Below are 23293 nucleotides of genomic sequence, written 5' to 3'. Positions count from 1 at the left end.
GCTCTACCTGGTTTTCACTGTCCCTTAGAACTGCATTCGCTGCCGCACAGACATTCGCGCTCGGCAAAAGCTTTTGTTCGGAAAGGGGCAACACTGGCTATCTCTCTCTCGCAGAGCCTGGCTGCAAAATTTGAAACGTCCAGCGATTGCGCCCACACGAAAGCTGCCAGCACTGAAAGCTGTACCTGGTTTTCACTGTCCCTTGGAACTGCATTCGCTGCCGCACAGACGTTCGCGCTCGGCAAAAGCTTTGGTTCGGAAAGGGGCTACAATGCCTTTGTGATTCGCACAGAGCCCGGCTGCCAAATTCCAAACGTCCAGCGATTGCGCCCACACGAAAGCTGCCAGCACTGAAAGCTCTACCTGGTTTTCACTGTCCCTTCGAACTGCATTCGCTGCCGCACAGACATTCGCGCTCGGAAAAACTTTGGTTGGTTATGATGCAACAATGCCTTTGTGACTCTAGAAGAGAATGGCTGCCAAATTTGAAACGTCCAGCGTTTGCACCCACACGAAAGCTGCCAGCACTGAAAACTGTATCTGCTTTTCACTGTCCCTTGAAGCTGCATTCACTGCTGCACAGACATTTGCGCTCTGCAAAAGCTTTGGTTCGGAAAGGGGCAAAACGCTGCATGTGACTCTCGCAGAGCCCGGATGACAAATTCGAAACGTCCAGCGATAGCGCCCACACGAAAGCTGCCAGCACTGAAAGCTGTACCTGGTTTTCACTGTCCCTTGGAACTGCATTTGCTGCCGCACAGACATTCGCGCTCGGCAAAAGCTTTGGTTGGTTATGATGCAACAATGCCTTTGTGACTCGCACAGAGCCTGGCTGCCAAATTTGACACGTCCAGCGATTACGCCCACACAAAAGCTGCCAGCACTGAAAGCTGTACCTGGTTTTCACTGTCCCTTGGAACTGCATTCGCTGCCGCACAGACATTCGCGCTCTGCTAAAGCTTTGCTTGGGAAAGGGGCAACACTGTGTATCTCTCTCTCGCAGAGCCTGGCTGCCAAATTTGAAACGTCCAGCGATTGCGCCCACACGAAAGCTGCCAGCACTGGAAGCTGTACCTGGTTTTCACTGTCCCTGGGAACTGCATTCGCTGCCGCACAGACGTTCGCGCTCGGCAAAAGCTTTGGTTCGGAAAGGGGCTACAATGCCTTTGTGATTCGCACAGAGCCCGGCTGCCAAATTTGAAACGTCCAGCGATTGCGCCCACACGAAAGCTGCCAGCACTGAAAGCTCTACCTGGTTTTCACTGTCCCTTGGAACTGCATTCGCTGCCGCACAGACATTCGCGCTCGGAAAAACTTTGGTTGGTTATGATGCAACAATGCCTTTGTGTCTCTAGCAGAGAATGGCTGCCAAATTTGAAACGTCCAGCGATTGCACCCACACGAAAGCTGCCAGCACTGAAAGCTGTATCTGCTTTTCACTGTCCCTTGAAGCTGCATTCACTGCTGCACAGACATTTGCGCTCTGCAAAAGCTTTGGTTCGGAAAGGGGCAAAACGCTGCATGTGACTCTCGCAGAGCCCGGATGACAAATTCGAAACGTCCAGCGATAGCGCCCACACGAAAGCTGCCAGCACTGAAAGCTCTACCTGGTTTTCACTGTCCCTTGGAACTGCATTCGCTGCCGCACAGACATTCGCGCTCGGCAAAAGCTTTGGTTCGGAATGGGGCAACACTGTGTATCTCTCTCTCTCAGAGTCCGGATGCCAAATTCCAAACGTCCAGCGATTGCACCCACACGAAAGCTGCCAGCACTGAAAGCTGTACCTGGTTTTCACTGTCCCTTGGAACTGCATTCGCTGCCGCACAGACATTCGCGCTCTGCAAAAGCTTTGGTTCGGAAAGGGGCAAAACGCTGTATGTGACTCTCGCAGAGCCCGGATGACAAATTCGAAACGTCCAGCGATTGCGCCCACACGAAAGCTGCCAGCACTGAAAGTTGCACCTGGTTTTCACTGTCCCTTGCAGCTGCATTCACTGCTGCACAGAAATTACCCCTCTGCAAAACTTTGGTTCGGAAAGGGGCAACACTGTGTATCTGACTCTCGCAGAGCCCGGCTGCCAAATTTGTAACGTCCAGCGATTGCGCCCACAAGAAAGCTGCCAGCACTGAAAGCTCTACCTGGTTTTCACTGTCCCTTGGAACTGCATTCGCTGCCGCACAGACATTCGCGCTCGGCAAAGCTTTGGTTCGGAAAGGGGCAAAACGCTCTTTCTGACTCTCTCAGAGCTTGGCTGCCAAATTTGAAACGTCCAGCGATTGCACCCACACGAAAGCTGCCAGCACTGAAAGCTGTATCTGTTTTTCACTGTCCCTTGGAATTCCATTCACTGCTGCACAGACATTTGCGCTCTGTAAAAGCTTTGGTTCGGAAAGGGGCAAAACGCTGTATGTGAATCTCGCAGAGCCCGGATGACAAATTCGAAACGTCCAGCGATTGCGCCCACACGAAAGCTGCCAGCACTGAAAACTGTACCTGGTTTTCACTGTCCCTTGGAACTGCATTCGCTGCCGCACAGACATTCGCGCTCGGCAAAAGCTTTGGTTCGGAAAGGGGCAACACTGTGTATCTCTCTCTCGCAGAGTCCGGATGCCAAATTCCAAACGTCCAGCGATTGCGCCCACACGAAAGCTGCCAGCACTGAAAGCTCTACCTGGTTTTTACTGTCCCTTGGAACTGCATTCGCTGCCGCACAGACATTCGCGCTCGGCAAAAGCTTTGGTTGGTTATGATGCAACAATGCCTTTGTGACTCTCACAGAGCCTGGCTGCCAAATTTGAAACGTCCAGCGATTGCGCCCACACGAAAGCTGCCAGCACTGAAAGCTCTTCCTGGTTTTCACTGTCCCTTGGAACTGCATTCGCTGCCGCACAGACATTCGCGCTCTGCTAAAGCTTTGGTTGGGAAAGGGGCAACACTGTGTATCTCTCTCTCGCAGAGCCGGGATGACAAATTTGAAACGTCCAGCGATTGTGCCCACACGAAAGCTGCCAGCACTGAAAGCTGTACCTGGTTTTCACTGTCCCTTGGAACTGCATTCGCTGCCGCACAGACATTCGCGCTCGGCAAAAGCTTTGGTTCGGAAAGGGGCAACAATGGCTTTGTGATTCGCACACAGCCCGGCTGCAAAATTTGAAACGTCCAGCGATTGTGCCCACACGAAAGCTGCCAGCACTGAAAGCGGTACCTGGTTTTCACTGTCCCTTGGAACTGCATTCGCTGCCGCATAGACATTCGCGCTCGTCAAAAGCTTTGGTTCGGAAAGGGGCAACACTGTGTATCTCTCTCTCGCAGAGTCCGGATGCCAAATTCCAAACGTCCAGCGATTGCGCCCACACGAAAGCTGCCAGCACTGAAAGCTCCACCTGGTTTTGACTGTCCCTTGGAACTGCATTCGCTGCCGCACAGACATTCGCGCTCGGCAAAAGCTTTGGTTCGGAAAGGGGCAACATTCTGTATCTGACCCTCGCAGAGCCTGGCTGCCAAATTTGAAACGTCCAGCGATTGCGCCCACACGAAAGCTGCCAGCACTGAAAGCTGTACCTGGTTTTCACTGTCCCTTGGACCTGCATTCGCTGCCGCACAGACATTTGCGCTCTGCAAGAGCTTTGGTTGGTTATGATGCAACAATGCCTTTGTGACTCGCACAGAGCCTGGCTGCCAAAGTCGAAACGTCCAGCGATTGCGCCCACACGAAAGCTACCAGCACTGGAAGCTGTACCTGGTTTTCACTGTCCCTTGGAACTTCATTCGCTGCCGCACAGACATTCGCGCTCTGCAAAAGCTTTCGTTGGGAAAGGGGCAACACTGGGTATCTCTCTCTCGCAGAGCCTGGCTGCCAAATTTGAAACGTCCAGCGATTGCACCCACACGAAAGCTGCCAGCACTGAAAGCTGTACCTGGTTTTCACTGTCCCTTGGAACTGCATTCGCTGCCGCACAGACATTCGCGCTCGGCAACAGCTTTGGTTCGGAAAGAGGCAACAATGCCTTTGTGATTCGCACAGAGCCCGGCTACCAAATTTGAAACGTCCAGCGATTGCGCCCACACGAAAGCTGCCAGCACTGAAGGCTGTACCTGGTTTTCACTGTCCCTTGGAACTGCATTCGCTGCCGCACAGACATTCGCACTCTGCAAATGCTTTGGTTGGTTATGATGCAACAATGCCTTTGTGACTCTAGCAGAGACTGGCTGCCAAATTTGAAACGTCCAGCGATTGCGCCCACACGAAAGCTGCCAGCACTGAAAGCTCCACCTGGTTTTCACTGTCCCTTGGAACTGCATTCGCTGCCGCACAGACTTTCGCGCTCGTCAAAGCTTTGGTTCGGAAAGGGGCAAAACGCTCTTTCTGACTCTCTCAGAGCTTGGCTGCCAAATTTGAAACGTCCAGCGATTGCACCCACACGAAAGCTGCCAGCACTGAAAGCTGTATCTGTTTTTCACTGTCCCTTGGAATTGCATTCACTGCTGCACAGACATTTGCGCTCTGCAAAAGCTTTGGTTCAGGAAAGGGGCAAAACGCTGTATGTGACTCTCGCACAGCCCGGATGACAAATTCGAAACGTCCAGCGATTGCGCCCACACGAAAGCTGCCAGCACTGAAAGCTGTACCTGGTTTTCACTGTCCCTTGGAACTGCATTCGCTGCCGCACAGACATTCGCGCTCGGCAAAAGCTTTGGTTCGGAAAGGGGCAACAATGCCTTTGTGATTCGCACAGAGCCCGGCTGCCAAATTTGAAACGTCCAGCCATTGCGCCCACACGAAAGCTGCCAGCACTGAAAGCTGTACCTGGTTTTCACTGTCCCTTGGAACTGCATTCGCTGCCGCACAGACATTCGCGCTCTGCTAAAGCTTTGTTTGGGAAAGGGGCAACACTCTGTATCTCTCTCTCGCAGAGCCGGGATTCCAAATTTGAAACGTCCACCGATTGCGCCCACACGAAAGCTGCCAGCACTGAAAGCTCTACCTGGTTTTCACTGTCCCTTGGAACTGCATTCGCTGCCGCACAGACATTCGCGCTCGGCAAAAGCTTTGGTTCAGAAAGGGGCAACACTGTGTATCTCTCTCTCGCAGAGTCCGGATGCCAAATTCCAAACGTGCAGCGATTGCGCTCACACGAAAGCTGCCAGCGCTGAAAGCTGTACCTGGTTTTTACTGTCCCTTAGAACTGAATTCGCTGCCGCACAGACATTCGCGCTCGGAAAAACTTTGTTTGATGATGATGCAACAATGCCTTTGATACTCTAGCAGAGAATGGCTGCCAAATTTGAAACGTCCAGCGATTGCACCCACACGAAAGCTGCCAGCACTGAAAGCTGTATCTGCTTTTCACTATCCCTTGAAGCTGCATTCACTGCTACACAGACATTTGCGCTCTGCAAAAGCTTTGGTTCGGAAAGGGGCAAAAAGCTGCATGTGACTCTCGCAGAGCCCGGATGACAAATTCGAAACGTCCAGCGATTGCGCCCACACGAAAGCTGCCAGCACTGAAAGCTCTACCTGGTTTTCACTGTCCCTTGGAACTGCATTCACTGCCGCACAGACATTTGCGCTCTGCAAAAGCTTTGGTTCGGAAAGGGGCAACAATGCCTTTGTGACTCGCACAGAGCCTGGCTGCCAAATTCGAAACGTCCAGCGATTGCGCCCACACGAAAGCTGCCAGCACTGAAAGCTCCACCTGGTTTTCACTGTCCCTTGGAACTGCATTCGCTGCCGCACAGACATTCGCGCTCTGCAAAAGCTTTGGTTCGGAAAGGGGCGACATTCTGTATCTGACCCTCGCAGAGCCCGGCTGCCAAATTTGAAACGTCCAGCGATTGCGCCCACGCGAAAGCTGCCAGCTCTGAAAGCTCCACCTGGTTTTCACTGTCCCTTGGAACTGCATTCGCTGCCGCACAGACATTCGCGCTCGGCAAAAGCTTTGGTTCGGAAAGGGGCAACACTGTGTATCTCTCTGTCCCAGAGCCCGGCTGCAAAATTCGAAATGTCCAGCGATTACATCCACACGAAAGCTGCCAGCACTGAAAGCTGTACCTGGTTTTCACTGTCCCTTGGAACTGCATTCGCTGCCGCACAGACATTCGCGCTCTGCAAAAGCTTTGCTTCGTTATGATGCAACAATGCCTTTGTGACTCGCACAGAGCCTGGCTGCCAAATTCGAAACGTCCAGCGATTGCGCCCACACGAAAGCTGCCAGCACTGAAAGCTCCACCTGGTTTTCACTGTCCCTTGGAACTGCATTCGCTGCCGCACAGACATTCGCGCTCTGCAAAAGCTTTTGTTCGGAAAGGGGTGACATTCTGTATCTGACCCTCGCAGAGCCCGGCTGCCAAATTTGAAACGTCCAGCGATTGCGCCCACACGAAAGCTGCCAGCTCTGAAAGCTCCACCTGGTTTTCACTGTCCCTTGGAACTGCATTCGCTGCCGCACAGACATTCGCGCTCGGCAAAAGCTTTGGTTCGGAAAGGGGCAACACTGTGTATCTCTCTCTCGCAGAGTCCGGATGCCAAATTCCAAACGTCCAGCGATTGCGCCCACACGAAAGCTGCCAGCACTGAAAGCTCTACCTGGTTTTTACTGTCCCTTGGAACTGCATTCGCTGCCGCACAGACATTCGCGCTCTGCAAAATCTTTGTTTGGTTATGATGCAACAATGCCTTTGTGACTCTACAAGAGCCTGGCTGCCAAATTCGAAACGTCGAGCGATTGCGCCCACACGAAATCTGCCAGCACTGAAAGCTCCACCTGGTTTTCACTGTCCCTTGGAACTGCATTCGCTGCCGCACAGACATTCCCGCTCTGCAAAAGCTTTGGTTCGGAAAGGGGCAACATTCTGTATCTGACCCTCGCAGAGCCCGGCTGCCCAATTTGAAATGTCCAGCGATTGCGCCCACACGAAAGCTGCCAGCACTGAAAGCTCTACCTGGTTTTCACTGTCCCTTGGAACTGCATTCGCTGCCGCACAGACATTCGCGCTCGGCAAAAGCTTTGGTTGGGAAAGGGACAACACTGTGTATCTCTCTCTCGCATTGTCCGGATGCCAAATTCCAAACGTCCAGCGATTGCGCCCACACGAAAGCTGCCAGCACTGAAAGCTCTACCTGGTTTTCACTGTCCCTTAGAACTGCATTCGCTGCCGCACAGACATTCGCGCTCGGCAAAAGCTTTTGTTCGGAAAGGGGCAACACTGGCTATCTCTCTCTCGCAGAGCCTGGCTGCCAAATTTGAAACGTCCAGCGATTGCGCCCACACGAAAGCTGCCAGCACTGAAAGCTGTACCTGGTTTTCACTGTCCCTTGGAACTGCATTCGCTGCCGCACAGACGTTCGCGCTCGGCAAAAGCTTTGGTTCGGAAAGGGGCTACAATGCCTTTGTGATTCGCACAGAGCCCGGCTGCCAAATTCCAAACGTCCAGCGATTGCGCCCACACGAAAGCTGCCAGCACTGAAAGCTCTACCTGGTTTTCACTGTCCCTTCGAACTGCATTCGCTGCCGCACAGACATTCGCGCTCGGAAAAACTTTGGTTGGTTATGATGCAACAATGCCTTTGTGACTCTAGAAGAGAATGGCTGCCAAATTTGAAACGTCCAGCGTTTGCACCCACACGAAAGCTGCCAGCACTGAAAACTGTATCTGCTTTTCACTGTCCCTTGAAGCTGCATTCACTGCTGCACAGACATTTGCGCTCTGCAAAAGCTTTGGTTCGGAAAGGGGCAAAACGCTGCATGTGACTCTCGCAGAGCCCGGATGACAAATTCGAAACGTCCAGCGATAGCGCCCACACGAAAGCTGCCAGCACTGAAAGCTGTACCTGGTTTTCACTGTCCCTTGGAACTGCATTTGCTGCCGCACAGACATTCGCGCTCGGCAAAAGCTTTGTTTCGGAAAGGGGCAACACTGTGTATCTCTCTCTCGCAGAGTCCGGATGCCAAATTCCAAACGTCCAGCGATTGCGCCCACACGAAAGCTGCCAGCACTGAAAGCTCCACCTGGTTTTGACTGTCCCTTGGAACTGCATTCGCTGCCGCACAGACATTCGCGCTCGGCAAAAGCTTTGGTTCGGAAAGGGGCAACATTCTGTATCTGACCCTCGCAGAGCCTGGCTGCCAAATTTGAAACGTCCAGCGATTGCGCCCACACGAAAGCTGCCAGCACTGAAAGCTGTACCTGGTTTTCACTGTCCCTTGGACCTGCATTCGCTGCCGCACAGACATTCGCGCTCTGCAAAAGCTTTGGTTGGTTATGATGCAACAATGCCTTTGTGACTCGCACAGAGCCTGGCTGCCAAAGTCGAAACGTCCAGCGATTGCGCCCACACGAAAGCTACCAGCACTGGAAGCTGTACCTGGTTTTCACTGTCCCTTGGAACTTCATTCGCTGCCGCACAGACATTCGCGCTCTGCAAAAGCTTTCGTTGGGAAAGGGGCAACACTGGGTATCTCTCTCTCGCAGAGCCTGGCTGCCAAATTTGAAACGTCCAGCGATTGCACCCACACGAAAGCTGCCAGCACTGAAAGCTGTACCTGGTTTTCACTGTCCCTTGGAACTGCATTCGCTGCCGCACAGACATTCGCGCTCGGCAACAGCTTTGGTTCGGAAAGAGGCAACAATGCCTTTGTGATTCGCACAGAGCCCGGCTACCAAATTTGAAACGTCCAGCGATTGCGCCCACACGAAAGCTGCCAGCACTGAAGGCTGTACCTGGTTTTCACTGTCCCTTGGAACTGCATTCGCTGCCGCACAGACATTCGTGCTCTGCAAAAGCTTTGGTTCGGAAAGGGGCAACACGCTGTATGTGACTCTCGCAGAGTCCGGCTGCCAAATTCGAAACGTCCAGCGATTGCGTCCACACGAAAGCTGCCAGCACTGAAAACTCTACCTGGTTTTCACTGTCCCTTGGAAATGCATTCACTGCCGCACAGACATTCGCACTCTGCAAAAGCTTTGGTTGGTTATGATGCAACAATGCCTTTGTGACTCTAGCAGAGACTGGCTGCCAAATTTGAAACGTCCAGCGATTGCGCCCACACGAAAGCTGCCAGCGCTGAAAGCTGTACCTGGTTTTTACTGTCCCTTAGAACTGAATTCGCTGCCGCACAGACATTCGCGCTCGGAAAAACTTTGTTTGATGATGATGCAACAATGCCTTTGATACTCTAGCAGAGAATGGCTGCCAAATTTGAAACGTCCAGCGATTGCACCCACACGAAAGCTGCCAGCACTGAAAGCTGTATCTGCTTTTCACTGTCCCTTGAAGCTGCATTCACTGCTACACAGACATTTGCGCTCTGCAAAAGCTTTGGTTCGGAAAGGGGCAAAAAGCTGCATGTGACTCTCGCAGAGCCCGGATGACAAATTCGAAACGTCCAGCGATTGCGCCCACACGAAAGCTGCCAGCACTGAAAGCTCTACCTGGTTTTCACTGTCCCTTGGAACTGCATTCACTGCCGCACAGACATTTGCGCTCTGCAAAAGCTTTGGTTCGGAAAGGGGCAACAATGCCTTTGTGACTCGCACAGAGCCTGGCTGCCAAATTCGAAACGTCCAGCGATTGCGCCCACACGAAAGCTGCCAGCACTGAAAGCTCCACCTGGTTTTCACTGTCCCTTGGAACTGCATTCGCTGCCGCACAGACATTCGCGCTCTGCAAAAGCTTTGGTTCGGAAAGGGGCGACATTCTGTATCTGACCCTCGCAGAGCCCGGCTGCCAAATTTGAAACGTCCAGCGATTGCGCCCACGCGAAAGCTGCCAGCTCTGAAAGCTCCACCTGGTTTTCACTGTCCCTTGGAACTGCATTCGCTGCCGCACAGACATTCGCGCTCGGCAAAAGCTTTGGTTCGGAAAGGGGCAACACTGTGTATCTCTCTGTCCCAGAGCCCGGCTGCAAAATTCGAAATGTCCAGCGATTACATCCACACGAAAGCTGCCAGCACTGAAAGCTGTACCTGGTTTTCACTGTCCCTTGGAACTGCATTCGCTGCCGCACAGACATTCGCGCTCTGCAAAAGCTTTGCTTCGTTATGATGCAACAATGCCTTTGTGACTCGCACAGAGCCTGGCTGCCAAATTCGAAACGTCCAGCGATTGCGCCCACACGAAAGCTGCCAGCACTGAAAGCTCCACCTGGTTTTCACTGTCCCTTGGAACTGCATTCGCTGCCGCACAGACATTCGCGCTCTGCAAAAGCTTTTGTTCGGAAAGGGGTGACATTCTGTATCTGACCCTCGCAGAGCCCGGCTGCCAAATTTGAAACGTCCAGCGATTGCGCCCACACGAAAGCTGCCAGCTCTGAAAGCTCCACCTGGTTTTCACTGTCCCTTGGAACTGCATTCGCTGCCGCACAGACATTCGCGCTCGGCAAAAGCTTTGGTTCGGAAAGGGGCAACACTGTGTATCTCTCTCTCGCAGAGTCCGGATGCCAAATTCCAAACGTCCAGCGATTGCGCCCACACGAAAGCTGCCAGCACTGAAAGCTCTACCTGGTTTTTACTGTCCCTTGGAACTGCATTCGCTGCCGCACAGACATTCGCGCTCTGCAAAATCTTTGTTTGGTTATGATGCAACAATGCCTTTGTGACTCTACAAGAGCCTGGCTGCCAAATTCGAAACGTCGAGCGATTGCGCCCACACGAAATCTGCCAGCACTGAAAGCTCCACCTGGTTTTCACTGTCCCTTGGAACTGCATTCGCTGCCGCACAGACATTCCCGCTCTGCAAAAGCTTTGGTTCGGAAAGGGGCAACATTCTGTATCTGACCCTCGCAGAGCCCGGCTGCCCAATTTGAAATGTCCAGCGATTGCGCCCACACGAAAGCTGCCAGCACTGAAAGCTCTACCTGGTTTTCACTGTCCCTTGGAACTGCATTCGCTGCCGCACAGACATTCGCGCTCGGCAAAAGCTTTGGTTGGGAAAGGGACAACACTGTGTATCTCTCTCTCGCATTGTCCGGATGCCAAATTCCAAACGTCCAGCGATTGCGCCCACACGAAAGCTGCCAGCACTGAAAGCTGTACCTGGTTTTCACTGTCCCTTGGAACTGCATTCGCTGCCGCACAGACGTTCGCGCTCGGCAAAAGCTTTGGTTCGGAAAGGGGCTACAATGCCTTTGTGATTCGCACAGAGCCCGGCTGCCAAATTCCAAACGTCCAGCGATTGCGCCCACACGAAAGCTGCCAGCACTGAAAGCTCTACCTGGTTTTCACTGTCCCTTCGAACTGCATTCGCTGCCGCACAGACATTCGCGCTCGGAAAAACTTTGGTTGGTTATGATGCAACAATGCCTTTGTGACTCTAGAAGAGAATGGCTGCCAAATTTGAAACGTCCAGCGTTTGCACCCACACGAAAGCTGCCAGCACTGAAAACTGTATCTGCTTTTCACTGTCCCTTGAAGCTGCATTCACTGCTGCACAGACATTTGCGCTCTGCAAAAGCTTTGGTTCGGAAAGGGGCAAAACGCTGCATGTGACTCTCGCAGAGCCCGGATGACAAATTCGAAACGTCCAGCGATAGCGCCCACACGAAAGCTGCCAGCACTGAAAGCTGTACCTGGTTTTCACTGTCCCTTGGAACTGCATTTGCTGCCGCACAGACATTCGCGCTCGGCAAAAGCTTTGTTTCGTAAAGGGGCAACACTGTGTATCTCTCTCTCGCAGAGTCCGGATGCCAAATTCCAAACGCCCAGCGATTGCGCCCACACGAAAGCTGCCAGCACTGAAAGCTCCACCTGGTTTTGACTGTCCCTTGGAACTGCATTCGCTGCCGCACAGACATTCGCGCTCGGCAAAAGCTTTGGTTCGGAAAGGGGCAACATTCTGTATCTGACCCTCGCAGAGCCTGGCTGCCAAATTTGAAACGTCCAGCGATTGCGCCCACACGAAAGCTGCCAGCACTGAAAGCTGTACCTGGTTTTCACTGTCCCTTGGACCTGCATTCGCTGCCGCACAGACATTCGCGCTCTGCAAAAGCTTTGGTTGGTTATGATGCAACAATGCCTTTGTGACTAGCACAGAGCCTGGCTGCCAAAGTCGAAACGTCCAGCGATTGCGCCCACACGAAAGCTACCAGCACTGGAAGCTGTACCTGGTTTTCACTGTCCCTTGGAACTTCATTCGCTGCCGCACAGACATTCGCGCTCTGCAAAAGCTTTCGTTGGGAAAGGGGCAACACTGGGTATCTCTCTCTCGCAGAGCCTGGCTGCCAAATTTGAAACGTCCAGCGATTGCACCCACACGAAAGCTGCCAGCACTGAAAGCTGTACCTGGTTTTCACTGTCCCTTGGAACTGCATTCGCTGCCGCACAGACATTCGCGCTCGGCAACAGCTTTGGTTCGGAAAGAGGCAACAATGCCTTTGTGATTCGCACAGAGCCCGGCTACCAAATTTGAAACGTCCAGCGATTGCGCCCACACGAAAGCTGCCAGCACTGAAGGCTGTACCTGGTTTTCACTGTCCCTTGGAACTGCATTCGCTGCCGCACAGACATTCGTGCTCTGCAAAAGCTTTGGTTCGGAAAGGGGCAACACGCTGTATGTGACTCTCGCAGAGTCCGGCTGCCAAATTCGAAACGTCCAGCGATTGCGTCCACACGAAAGCTGCCAGCACTGAAAACTCTACCTGGTTTTCACTGTCCCTTGGAAATGCATTCACTGCCGCACAGACATTCGCACTCTGCAAAAGCTTTGGTTGGTTATGATGCAACAATGCCTTTGTGACTCTAGCAGAGACTGGCTGCCAAATTTGAAACGTCCAGCGATTGCGCCCACACGAAAGCTGCCAGCACTGAAAGCTCCACCTGGTTTTCACTGTCCCTTGGAACTGCATTCGCTGCCGCACAGACTTTCGCGCTCGTCAAAGCTTTGGTTCGGAAAGGGGCAAAACGCTCTTTCTGACTCTCTCAGAGCTTGGCTGCCAAATTTGAAACGTCCAGCGATTGCACCCACACGAAAGCTGCCAGCACTGAAAGCTGTATCTGTTTTTCACTGTCCCTTGGAATTGCATTCACTGCTGCACAGACATTTGCGCTCTGCAAAAGCTTTGGTTCGGAAAGGGGCAAAACGCTGTATGTGACTCTCGCACAGCCCGGATGACAAATTCGAAACGTCCAGCGATTGCGCCCACACGAAAGCTGCCAGCACTGAAAGCTGTACCTGGTTTTCACTGTCCCTTGGAACTGCATTCGCTGCCGCACAGACATTCGCGCTCGGCAAAAGCTTTGGTTCGGAAAGGGGCAACAATGCCTTTGTGATTCGCACAGAGCCCGGCTGCCAAATTTGAAACGTCCACCCATTGCGCCCACACGAAAGCTGCCAGCACTGAAAGCTCCACCTGGTTTTCACTGTCCCTTGGAACTGCATTCGCTGCTGCACAGACATTCGCGCTCGGCAAAAGCTTTGGTTCGGAAAGGGGCTACACTGTGTATCTCTCTCTCGCAGAGTCCGGATGCCAAATTCCAAACGTCCAGCGATTGCGCCCACATGAAAGCTGCCAGCACTGAAAGCTGTACCTGGTTTTCAATGTCCCTTGGAACTGCATTCGCTGCCGCACAGAAATTCGCGCTTGGCAAAAGCTTTGGTTGGTTATGATGCAACAATGCCTTTGTGACTCTGACAGAGCCTGGCTGCCAAATTTGAAACGTCCAGCGATTGCGCCCACACGAAAGCTGCCAGCACTGAAAGCTGTACCTGGTTTTCACTGTCCCTTGGAACTGCATTGGCTGCCGCACAGACATTCGCGCTCTGCTAAAGCTTTGGTTGGGAAAGGGGCAACACTGTGTATCTCTCTCTCGCAGAGCCGGGATTCCAAATTTGAAACGTCCACCGATTGTGCCCACACGAAAGCTGCCAGCACTGGAAGCTGTAACTGGTTTTCACTGTCCCTTGGAACTGCATTCGCTGCCGCACAGACATTCGCGCTCTGCAAAAGCTTTGGTTCGGAAAGGGGCAACAATGCCTTTGTGATTCGCACAGAGCCCGGCTGCCACATTTGAAAAGTCCAGCGATTGTGCCCACACGAAAGCTGCCAGCACTGGAAGCTGTACCTGGTTTTCACTATCCCTTGGAACTGCACTCGCTGCCGCACAGATATTCGCGCTCGGCAAAAGCTTTGGTTCGGAAAGGGGCAACACTGTGTATCTCTCTCTCGCAGAGTCCGGATGCCAAATTCCAAACGTCCAGCGATTGCGCTCACACGAAAGCTGCCAGCGCTGAAAGCTGTACCTGGTTTTTACTGTCCCTTAGAACTGAATTCGCTGCCGCACAGACATTCGCGCTCGGAAAAACTTTGTTTGATGATGATGCAACAATGCCTTTGATACTCTAGCAGAGCATGGCTGCCAAATTTGAAACGTCCAGCGATTGCGCCCACACGAAAGCTGCCAGCACTGAAAGCTCCACCTGGTTTTCACTGTCCCTTGGAACTGCATTCGCTGCCGCACAGACATTCGCGCTCTGCAAAAGCTTTGGTTCGGAAAGGGGCGACATTCTGTATCTGACTCTCGCAGAGCCCGGCTGCCAAATTTGAAACGTCCAGCGATTGCGCCCACGCGAAAGCTGCCAGCTCTGAAAGCTCCACCTGGTTTTCACTGTCCCTTGGAACTGCATTCGCTGCGGCACAGACATTCGCGCTCGGCAAAAGCTTTGGTTCGGAAAGGGGCAACACTGTGTATCTCTCTCTCGCAGAGTCCGGATGCCAAATTCCAAACGTCCAGCGATTGCGCCCACACGAAAGCTGCCAGCACTGAAAGCTCTACCTGGTTTTCACTGTCCCTTGGAACTGCATTCGCTGCCGCACAGACATTCGCGCTCGGCAAAAGCTTTGGTTCGGAAAGGGGCAACACTGTGTATCTCTCTGTCCCAGAGCCCGGCTGCAAAATTCGAAATGTCCAGCGATTACATCCACACGAAAGCTACCAGCACTGAAAGCTGTACCTGGTTTTCACTGTCCCTTGGAACTGCATTCGCTGCCGCACAGACATTCGCGCTCTGCAAAAGCTTTGCTTCGTTATGATGCAACAATGCCTTTGTGACTCGCACAGAGCCTGGCTGCCAAATTCGAAACGTCCAGCGATTGCGCCCACACGAAAGCTGCCAGCACTGAAAGCTCCACCTGGTTTTCACTGTCCCTTGGAACTGCATTCGCTGCCGCACAGACATTCGCGCTCGGCAAAAGCTTTGGTTCGGAAAGGGGCGACATTCTGTATCTGACCCTCGCAGAGCCCGGCTGCCAAATTCCAAACGTCCAGCGATTGCGCCCACACGAAAGCTGCCAGCACTGAAAGCTCCACGTGGTTTTCACTGTCCCTTGGAACTGCATTCGCTGCCGCACAGACATTCGCGCTCGGCAAAAGCTTTGGTTCGGAAAGGGGCAACACTGTGTATCTCTCTCTCGCAGAGTCCGGATGCCAAATTCCAAACGTCCAGCGATTGCGCCCACACGAAAGCTGCCAGCACTGAAAGCTCTACCTGGTTTTTACTGTCCCTTGGAACTGCATTCGCTGCCGCACAGACATTCGCGCTCTGCAAAATCTTTGTTTGGTTATGATGCAACAATGCCTTTGTGACTCTACAAGAGCCTGGCTGCCAAACTCGAAACGTCGAGCGATTGCGCCCACACGAAATCTGCCAGCACTGAAAGCTCCACCTGGTTTTCACTGTCCCTTGGAACTGCATTCGCTGCCGCACAGACATTCCCGCTCTGCAAAAGCTTTGGTTCGGAAAGGGGCAACATTCTGTATCTGACCCTCGCAGAGCCCGGCTGCCCAATTTGAAATGTCCAGCGATTGCGCCCACACGAAAGCTGCCAGCACTGAAAGCTCTACCTGGTTTTCACTGTCCCTTGGAACTGCATTCGCTGCCGCACAGACATTCGCGCTCGGCAAAAGCTTTGGTTGGGAAAGGGACAACACTGTGTATCTCTCTCTCGCATTGTCCGGATGCCAAATTCCAAACGTCCAGCGATTGCGCCCACACGAAAGCTGCCAGCACTGAAAGCTCTACCTGGTTTTCACTGTCCCTTAGAACTGCATTCGCTGCCGCACAGACATTCGCGCTCGGCAAAAGCTTTTGTTCGGAAAGGGGCAACACTGGGTATCTCTCTCTCGCAGAGCCTGGCTGCCAAATTTGAAACGTCCAGCGATTGCGCCCACACGAAAGCTGCCAGCACTGAAAGCTGTACCTGGTTTTCACTGTCCCTTGGAACTGCATTCGCTGCCGCACAGACTTTCGCGCTCGGCAAAAGCTTTGGTTCGGAAAGGGGCTACAATGCCTTTGTGATTCGCACAGAGCCCGGCTGCCAAATTCCAAACGTCCAGCGATTGCGCCCACACGAAAGCTGCCAGCACTGAAAGCTCTACCTGGTTTTCACTGTCCCTTCGAACTGCATTCGCTGCCGCACAGACATTCGCGCTCGGAAAAACTTTGGTTGGTTATGATGCAACAATGCCTTTGTGACTCTAGCAGAGAATGGCTGCCAAATTTGAAACGTCCAGCGATTGCACCCACACGAAAGCTGCCAGCACTGACAGCTGTATCTGCTTTTCACTGTCCCTTGAAGCTGCATTCACTGCTGCACAGACATTTGCGCTCTGCAAAAGCTTTGGTTCGGAAAGGGGCAAAACGCTGCATGTGACTTTCGCAGAGCCCGGATGACAAATTCGAAACGTCCAGCGATAGCGCACACACGAAAGCTGCCAGCACTGAAAGCTCTACCTGGTTTTCACTGTCCCTTGGAACTGCATTCGCTGCCGCACAGACATTCGCGCTCTGCAAAAGCTTTGGTTCGGAAAGGGGCAAAACGCTGTATGTGACTCTCGCAGAGCCCGGATGACAAATTCGAAACGTCCAGCGATTGCGCCCACACGAAAGCTGCCAGCACTGAAAGTTGCACCTGGTTTTCACTGTCCCTTGCAGCTGCATTCACTGCTGCACAGAAATTACCCCTCTGCAAAAGCTTTGGTTCGGAAAGGGGCAAAACTGTGTATCTGACTCTCGCAGAGCCCGGCTGCCAAATTTGTAACGTCCAGCGATTGCGCCCACACGAAAGCTGCCAGCACTGAAAGCTCTACCTGGTTTTCACTGTCCGTTGGAACTGCATTCGCTGCCGCACAGACATTCACGCTCGGCAAAGCTTTGGTTCGGAAAGGGGCAAAACGCTCTTTCTGACTCTCGCAGAGCTTGGCTGCCAAATTTGAAACGTCCAGCGATTGCACCCACACGAAAGCTGCCAGCAGTGAAAGCTGTATCTGTTTTTCACTGTCCCTTGGAATTGCATTCACTGCTGCACAGACATTTGCGCTCTGCAAAAGCTTTGGTTCGGAAAGGGGCAAAACGCTGTATGTGACTCTCGCAGAGCCCGGATGACAAATTCGAAACGTCCAGCGATTGCGCCCACACGAAAGCTGCCAGCACTGAAAGCTGTACCTGGTTTTCACTGTCCCTTGGAACTGCATTCGCTGCCGCACAGACATTCGCGCTCCGCAAAAGCTTTGGTTTGGAAAGGGGCAACACTGTGTATCTGTCTCTCGCAGAGTCCGGATGCCAAATTCCAAACGTCCAGCGATTGCGCCCACACGAAAGCTGCCAGCACTGAAAGTTCTACCTGGTTTTTACTGTCCCTTGGAACTGCATTCGCTGCCGCACAGACATTCGCGCTCGGCAAAAGCTTTGGTTGGTTATGATGCAACAATGCCTTTGTGACTCTCTCAGAGCCTGGCTGCCAAATTTGAAACGTCCAGCGATTGCGCCCACACGAAAGCTGCCAGCACTGAAAGCTGTACCTGGTTTTCACTGTCCCTTGGAACTGCATTCGCTGCCGCACAGACATTCGCGCTCGGCAAAAGCTTTGGTTGGGAAAGGGGCAACACTGTGTATCTCTCTCTCGCAGAGCAGGGATGCCAAATTTGAAACGTCCAGCGATTGTGCCCACACGAAAGCTGCCAGCACTGGAAGCTGTACCTGGTTTTCACTGTCCCTTGGAACTGCATTCGCTGCCGCACAGACATTCGCGCTCGGCAAAAGCTTTGGTTGGTTATGATGCAACAATGCCTTTGTGACTCTAGCAGAGCCCGGCTGCCAAATTTGAAACGTCCAGCGGTTGCGCCCACACGAAAGCTGCCAGCACTGAAAGCTGTACCTGGTTTTCACTGTCCCTTGGAACTGCATTCGCTGCCGCACAGACAGTCGCGCTCGGCAAAGCTTTGGTTCGGAAAGGGGCAAAACGCTCTTTCTGACTCTCGCAGAGCTTGGCTGCCAAATTTGAAACGTCCAGCGATTGCACCCACACGAAATCTGCCAGCACTGAAAGCTGTATCTGCTTTTCACTGTCCCTTGGAACTGCATTCGCTGCCGCACAGACATTCGCGCTCGGCAAAAGCTTTGGTTCGGAAAGGGGCAAAACGCTGTATGTGACTCTCGCAGAGCCCGGATGACAAATTCGAAACGTCCAGCGATTGCGCCCACACGAAAGCTGCCAGCACTGAAAGTTGCACCTGGTTTTCACTGTCCCTTGCAGCTGCATTCACTGCTGCACAGAAATTACCCCTCTGCAAAAGCTTTGGTTCGGAAAGGGGCAAAACTGTGTATCTGACTCTCGCAGAGCCCGGCTGCCAGATTTGTAACGTCCAGCGATTGCGCCCACACGAAAGCTGCCAGCACTGAAAGCTCTACCTGGTTTTCACTGTCCGTTGGAACTGCATTCGCTGCCGCACAGACATTCGCGCTCGGCAAAGCTTTGGTTCGGAAAGGGGCAAAACGCTCTTTCTGACTCTCGCAGAGCTTGGCTGCCAAATTTGAAACGTCCAGCGATTGCACCCACACGAAAGCTGCCAGCAGTGAAAGCTGTATCTGTTTTTCACTGTCCCTTGGAATTGCATTCACTGCTGCACAGACATTTGCGCTCTGCAAAAGCTTTGGTTCGGAAAGGGGCAAAACGCTGTATGTGACTCTCGCAGAGCCCGGATGACAAATTCGAAACGTCCAGCGATTGCGCCCACACGAAAGCTGCCAGCACTGAAAGCTGTACCTGGTTTTCACTGTCCCTTGGAACTGCATTCGCTGCCGCACAGACATTCGCGCTCCGCAAAAGCTTTGGTTTGTAAAGGGGCAACACTGTGTATCTGTCTCTCGCAGAGTCCGGATGCCAAATTCCAAACGCCCAGCGATTGCGCCCACACGAAAGCTGCCAGCACTGAAAGTTCTACCTGGTTTTTACTGTCCCTTGGAACTGCATTCGCTGCCGCACAGACATTCGCGCTCGGCAAAAGCTTTGGTTGGTTATGATGCAACAATGCCTTTGTGACTCTCTCAGAGCCTGGCTGCCAAATTTGAAACGTCCAGCGATTGCGCCCACACGAAAGCTGCCAGCACTGAAAGCTGTACCTGGTTTTCACTGTCCCTTGGAACTGCATTCGCTGCCGCACAGACATTCGCGCTCTGCTACAGCTTTGGTTGGGAAAGGGGCAACACTGTGTATCTCTCTCTCGCAGAGCAGGGATGCCAAATTTGAAACGTCCAGCGATTGTGCCCACACGAAAGCTGCCAGCACTGGAAGCTGTACCTGGTTTTCACTGTCCCTTGGAACTGCATTCGCTGCCGCACAGACATTCGCGCTCGGCAAAAGCTTTGGTTGTTTATGATGCAACAATGCCTTTGTGACTCTAGCAGAGCCCGGCTGCCAAATTTGAAACGTCCAGCGGTTGCGCCCACACGAAAGCTGCCAGCACTGAAAGCTGTACCTGGTTTTCACTGTCCCTTGGAACTGCATTCGCTGCCGCACAGACAGTCGCGCTCGGCAAAGCTTTGGTTCGGAAAGGGGCAAAACGCTCTTTCTGACTCTCTCAGAGCTTGGCTGCCAAATTTGAAACGTCCAGCGATTGCACCCACACGAAAGCTGCCAGCACTGAAAGCTGTATCTGCTTTTCACTGTCCCTTGGAACTGCATTCGCTGCCGCACAGACATTCGCGCTCGGCAAAAGCTTTGGTTCGGAAAGGGGCAACACTGTGTATCTCTCTCTCGCAGAGTCCGGATGCCAAAGTCGAAACATCCAGCGATTGCGCCCACACGAAAGCTGCCAGCACTGAAAGCTCTACCTGGTTTTCACTGTCCCTTGGAACTGCATTCGCTGCCGCACAGACATTCGCGCTCGGCAAAAGCTTTGGTTGGGAAAGGGGCAACACTGTGTATCTCTCTCTCGCATTGTCCGGATGCCAAATTCCAAACGTCCAGCGATTGCGCCCACACGAAAGCTGCCAGCACTGAAAACTCTACCTGGTTTTCACTGTCCGTTGGAAATGCATTCGCTGCCGCACAGACATTCGCGCTCTGCAAAAGCTTTGGTTGGTTATGATGCAACAATGCCTTTGTAACTCTCTCAGAGCTTGGCTGCCAAATTTGAAACGTCCAGCGATTGCGCCCACACGAAAGCTGCCAGCACTGAAAGCTGTACCTGGTTTTCACTGTCCCTTGGAACTGCATTCGCTGCCGCACAGACTTTCGCGCTCGGCAAAGCTTTGGTTCGGAAAGGGGCAAAACGCTCTTTCTGACTCTCTCAGAGCTTGGCTGCCAAATTTGAAACGTCCAGCGATTGCACCCACACGAAAGCTGCCAGCACTGAAAGCTGTATCTGTTTTTCACTGTCCCTTGGAATTGCATTCACTGCTGCACAGACATTTGCGCTCTGCAAAAGCTTTGGTTCGGAAAGGGGCAAAACGCTGTATGTGACTCTCGCAGAGCCCGGATGACAAATTCGAAACGTCCAGCGATTGCGCCCACACGAAAGCTGCCAGCACTGAAAGCTGTACCTGGTTTTCACTGTCCCTTGGAACTGCATTCGCTGCCGCACAGACATTCGCGCTCGGCAAAAGCTTTGGTTCGGAAAGGGGCAACACTGTGTATCTCTCTCTCGCAGAGTCCGGATGCCAAATTCGAAACGTCCAGCGATTGCGCCCACACGAAAGCTGCCAGCACTGAAAGCTCTACCTGGTTTTTACTGTCCCTTGGAACTGCATTCGCTGCTGCACAGACATTCGCGCTCGGCAAAAGCTTTGGTTGGTTATGATGCAACAATGCCTTTGTGACTCTCACAGAGCCTGGCTGCCAAATTTGAAACGTCCAGCGATTGCGCCCACACGAAAGCTGCCAGCACTGAAAGCTGTACCTGGTTTTCACTGTCCCTTGGAACTGCATTCGCTGCCGCACAGACATTCGCGCTCTGCTAAAGCTTTGGTTGGGAAAGGGGCAACACTGTGTATCTCTCTCTCGCAGAGCCGGGATGACAAATTTGAAACGTCCAGCGATTGTGCCCACACGAAAGCTGCCAGCACTGAAAGCTGTACCTGGTTTTCACTGTCCCTTGGAACTGCATTCGCTGCCGCACAGACATTCGCGCTCGGCAAAAGCTTTGGTTCGGAAAGGGGCAACAATGGCTTTGTGATTCGCACAGAGCCCGGCTGCAAAATTTGAAACGTCCAGCGATTGTGCCCACACGAAAGCTGCCAGCACTGAAAGCGGTACCTGGTTTTCACTGTCCCTTGGAACTGCATTCGCTGCCGCATAGACATTCGCGCTCGGCAAAAGCTTTGGTTGGGAAAGGGGCAACACTGTGTATCTCTCTCTCGCAGAGTCCGGATGCCAAATTCCAAACGTCCAGCGATTGCGCCCACACGAAAGCTGCCAGCACTGAAAGCTCCACCTGGTTTTGACTGTCCCTTGGAACTGCATTCGCTGCCGCACAGACATTCGCGCTCGGCAAAAGCTTTGGTTCGGAAAGGGGCAACATTCTGTATCTGACCCTCGCAGAGCCTGGCTGCCAAATTTGAAACGTCCAGCGATTGCGCCCACACGAAAGCTGCCAGCACTGAAAGCTGTACCTGGTTTTCACTGTCCCTTGGACCTGCATTCGCTGCCGCACAGACATTCGCGCTCGGCAAAAGCTTTGGTTGGTTATGATGCAACAATGCCTTTGTGACTCTCTCAGAGCCTGGCTGCCAAATTTGAAACGTCCAGCGATTGCGCCCACACGAAAGCTGCCAGCACTGAAAGTTCTACCTGGTTTTTACTGTCCCTTGGAACTGCATTCGCTGCCGCACAGACATTCGCGCTCGGCAAAAGCTTTGGTTGGTTATGATGCAACAATGCCTTTGTGACTCTCTCAGAGCCTGGCTGCCAAATTTGAAACGTCCAGCGATTGCGCCCACACGAAAGCTGCCAGCACTGAAAGCTGTACCTGGTTTTCACTGTCCCTTGGAACTGCATTCGCTGCCGCACAGACATTCGCGCTCTGCTACAGCTTTGGTTGGGAAAGGGGCAACATATCTCTCTCTCGCAGAGCAGGGATGCCAAATTTGAAACGTCCAGCGATTGTGCCCACACGAAAGCTGCCAGCACTGGAAGCTGTACCTGGTTTTCACTGTCCCTTGGAACTGCATTCGCTGCCGCACAGACATTCGCGCTCGGCAAAAGCTTTGGTTGTTTATGATGCAACAATGCCTTTGTGACTCTAGCAGAGCCCGGCTGCCAAATTTGAAACGTCCAGCGGTTGCGCCCACACGAAAGCTGCCAGCACTGAAAGCTGTACCTGGTTTTCACTGTCCCTTGGAACTGCATTCGCTGCCGCACAGACAGTCGCGCTCGGCAAAGCTTTGGTTCGAAAGGGGCAAAGCGCTCTTTCTGACTCTCGCAGAGCTTGGCTGCCAAATTTGAAACGTCCAGCGATTGCACCCACACGAAATCTGCCAGCACTGAAAGCTGTATCTGCTTTTCACTGTCCCTTGGAACTGCATTCACTGCCGCACAGACATTCGCGCTCGGCAAAAGCTTTGGTTCGGAAAGGGGCAACACTGTGTATCTCTCTCTCGCAGAGTCCGGATGCCAAAGTCGAAACATCCAGCGATTGCGCCCACACGAAAGCTGCCAGCACTGAAAGCTCTACCTGGTTTTCACTGTCCCTTGGAACTGCATTCGCTGCCGCACAGACATTCGCGCTCGGCAAAAGCTTTGGTTGGGAAAGGGGCAACACTGTGTATCTCTCTCTCGCATTGTCCGGATGCCAAATTCCAAACGTCCAGCGATTGCGCCCACACGAAAGCTGCCAGCACTGAAAACTCTACCTGGTTTTCACTGTCCGTTGGAAATGCATTCGCTGCCGCACAGACATTCGCGCTCTGCAAAAGCTTTGGTTGGTTATGATGCAACAATGCCTTTGTAACTCTAGCAGAGACTGGCTGCCAAATTTGAAACTTCCAGCGATTGCGCCCACACGAAAGCTGCCAGCACTGA

Source organism: Mycteria americana, chromosome 15 (genome assembly GCF_035582795.1).
Source record: "Mycteria americana isolate JAX WOST 10 ecotype Jacksonville Zoo and Gardens chromosome 15, USCA_MyAme_1.0, whole genome shotgun sequence".
Classification (NCBI taxonomy): Eukaryota; Metazoa; Chordata; class Aves; order Ciconiiformes; family Ciconiidae; genus Mycteria; species Mycteria americana.
This window is presented reverse-complemented; position numbering follows the sequence as displayed.